This window comes from Rhinopithecus bieti, unplaced genomic scaffold (assembly GCF_001698545.2).
Source record: "Rhinopithecus bieti isolate Rb0 unplaced genomic scaffold, ASM169854v2 scaffold_18285, whole genome shotgun sequence".
NCBI lineage: Eukaryota > Metazoa > Chordata > Mammalia > Primates > Cercopithecidae > Rhinopithecus > Rhinopithecus bieti.
Window position 1 is genome coordinate 2,671,034 of NW_016809276.1, and position 3,822 is coordinate 2,674,855.

Here is a 3,822-nt window from a genome sequence, read left to right on the forward strand (position 1 = left end):
TTGAAATGATTTCTTTTATTTTCGGTACAAGTGAGAAATATTTTAGCAACAATAAGAAACATAACAAAGGTAGTTTCAAATGAGTCAGATATAAACTATTGACCAATTTTCTAAAGCAATTTTTTAATACCACATGAAAACATTGGGTTTTAATATTCATTAGGAGAAAATTAATCATCAGTATAAAAGTAGAAATTAAAATTTCTTTAATTATCTAAAGTAAGATGTTTTGAAAGAACCTCAGGCACTTGGATACATTATTTACATATTTCTGTTTCCCCTTAGTATCTATATCTTAAGTCAATCATAAAGATTATCTGGAATAATAGATGTGAAGTGCCTAGCATGACTCCTGGCAAGCATTTAATTAACAGAAATTATGTTTACATGTTTCTCCATTTTGTGAATATCACTTATTAGGTCAACTACACATATTACATCAGGTCCAGGTGATGCAAAGGACACTACTTCATTCTTAATCTTGACACAACAATCTGCACATTTTCCACTTTTTTGCTAGATACTTATTGTTCCAATAATGTTTTATTATAGCATTGCACCTCTGATACAGCGTATAGTTTAGGGACATGTTTTGCATTTAGTTGTGTGGTATCTTTAGAAGTATTTTAATCTGAAAGTGATTCTCAGCAGTACTGCACCATTCATGACAGTGACATTTTGAAAAGTACAGGTCAATTATCTTACAGACTGTTCCTCAGTTTTGGAGCTGTCTGGTGCTTCTGGGGATGAGATTCAAGTTGTGGATCCCTCTCCATCTTATGGTACAAATGAGCCAGAATCATTTCGCATGTATCACACACATTCAGGAGTAGATGGTATCTGGCTGTCACTCAAAGTGACATTTATCATGATCCTCAAGTCATTGTCAGGCTTCTCCACTGCATACAACTATATTTGCCTTTCGACATAATAAGCAATCTCCAGGGAAACTTTTTGAGATGAGGTCATACTACCATCATCAACCCTCACTCCCCATGAAAATTACCTGGTACAATTTTAACCATGAGAATTGCACAGTAGCAATTTTCCTCCTCCTCTTCTCCCATCACCTTGAAGAGTTGAAATGCCACTGTCAGAATGTGTTCTCTCTTTTTCATTGTTTCCTTTCTTATATACAATTTATCTATTGATCTTTATATCTATCTGCTTATTGTCAAAGCAAAATCACACATTCCCCTTTTATTTAAGCGGTTAAAATCTGTCATCGTCTTTATCTGTTTTGATGACAAAATTATTCAGATTTGGCTACAGAGGCCCCTTCAAGGCATCTCTTGTGTCTTTTTGTTATGTCCCCATCATTTCTGGATCTGCTGGCATAACTAGATGTCCCAGGCTCATTTTGCACTTTCGTTGTCCTCGGTCTACAATCTGTTATGTCTTGAGAATTTCTGGTTTCTTTTGGTAGTGAGTGATTCTTAGAAACCAACTTCTGAAAACTAGATTTGCTTAGTACTACTAGAATTAGGGTTGCTTCTAAGCCACTTCAGTGAATAGGAAAAAGAAATGTAACATAGATAATTTAAACACATACATAATATACACACACACAATCATGATTTTATGTATTTGTAGACACATATTTTCTTCTTCAGTAAAAACCACAGCTTTTAACAACAATTCTTTAGCTCATTAGTTCAATTGTACAGTACTTGAAGAAAGTTTCCAAATTTCTATACCCCCCAAATTACAAAATTAAGCATAGTAAGAAAAGTGAACATTTTTTAAAATTCATTTTAAAGAGGATATTTTCTCTTTAATTTTACTTTTTTCCCTCTCTTCTTTTATAAAGAAAAGGCAGCATACAATATATAATTTTGAGCACTTTTCCCTTTCAATTGAACAATGCATTTTAGAAAACAATTTATATTAGTAAATAGACATTCTCATTAGTTTCAAAGCAGCACTGTACTACATAGTGTACAGTACATGGTGTATAGAAATAATTTGTTCAACAAATTTCTTATGTTTGGGCATTTAGGTTATTTTCAATGTTTTGCACTCACATATAATACTGCAGGTAATAACTGTACACTGTCCTTTTTTATTTTGTTTTATATTATACTATATGTATTAAAATGTATTACGTTTTATATTATGTTACATAAATATATATATATATATTAATTTTGTTTTATATTGCTGCAAGTGTATCTTCAGGATAAATTCTTAGACATTAGATTGCTTGGGCAAAGGACAAATGAACATACAGCTTTGTTAAATGTTGACAAACTCTTCCTATAAGTGTTTTATCATTTTGCATGTAAGACATGTGGGAGAACAGTGCAGGTTCTCTATATTCTAGACAAGACAGTACATTGTCAAGTTTTTTAGTTTGGCCAATCCAATGGGTGAGATGCAGTATATGAATGTTTTAATTTGCATTTCTCTTATTATATATGAAGTCTTATCTATTCATATGTTCAATGCTCATTGTAATATCTTTATTTGAGACTTGTTTGTGTTATTGGCCCACTTTTCTATATGATTTGTGAGCTATGGATTTCTTAATATTTAACCATTCTTTATATATTAAGATTATTCTGTCCTTGTCATTCTCTTCATTTTTTTCTCAAGTTTTTAAAAATTTCACCCTCTGCTGCTCCTTCCTTCCCCGCCACCTTCCCCTCCTCCTCTTAGGTCTCTGATTCATTTAGGGTTTTTTCTTGTGTATAATGTGAGGAATCGATTGAATTTAATTATTTTTCTAATGCTCTCCAGCACTGTTTTTAAAAGTTCCACTTTGAGTCAGTGCTTTGAGATATTCAACTATGCTGGATTTTGTAGACCGTTATGTATTCTTCTGGATGGTATTCTGTTTCACGGTTTTGTCTGCTTTTGTGAAAATACTACATATTTTTTTAAATTTTATTTTATTTTGAACAAGTTATCAAGCAGATTTTAATATGTGACAGGACCCACCATTAATTATTCTATGCAGATTTTTTTCTAAAAGTTTTTGTGTGCTTATTTCTTCTAAGTGTGGTTTAGTATCAATTTACTACCCTACAGAAAAAAAAAGTATTGATTGTATTTTTAATAGAAACAAAATAAAATTATAAATTAAACCAAATTAGGGAGAGTTAAAATTGTGATGTTTCAAGACATTTCAACCAAGAGCAAGGGGTATATCTTTCCATTGGCTCAAGTCTGCTTTTGTGTATCTCAAGAGTGGTTTATGCTACATACATGTGCACATGAAGACTATGGAGATATGATATGTGTAATTGCCCAATGGACTTATCTTACTCACCACCCAGAAAAGCCAGTGTACTGAGACACTGTTATTGCAATAAAGAAACAGTTTAATAAGTGCAGAGCAGGCTACATGGGAGATTGGAGTTCTATTATTACTGAAGTCCGGCTCCCTGAAAATTCACAGGCTAGGTCTTTCTAAGGGTAGTTTGGTAGGCAAGGCCCTAGGGAATGGGAAGTGTAGAACGGTCTACAAAAGATTGGGTGGCTTGGGGATGAAATCAGAGAGACTCGGAGCTTGTCTTCTTGGGCTGAGTCAGTCCCTGGGTCGAGGCCAGAAGACCAGATGAGCCAGTTAACTGGTCTGAGTGGTACCAGCTGGTCCATCAGAATGCAGGGTCTGAAAATACCTCAAACACCAATGATAGATTTCACGACAATAATGTTATCTACAGGAGCAACTGGGGAGGTTAGGATTCTTGTGGCCTCTGGCTGCTTGACCCCCGAGACATAATTTATAATGTTGTGGTTAATCTGTTTGTTTTACAAAGGCAGTCTGATCCCCAAGCAAGCAGGGAATTACTTTGGGAAAGGGGCTGTTACCATTTT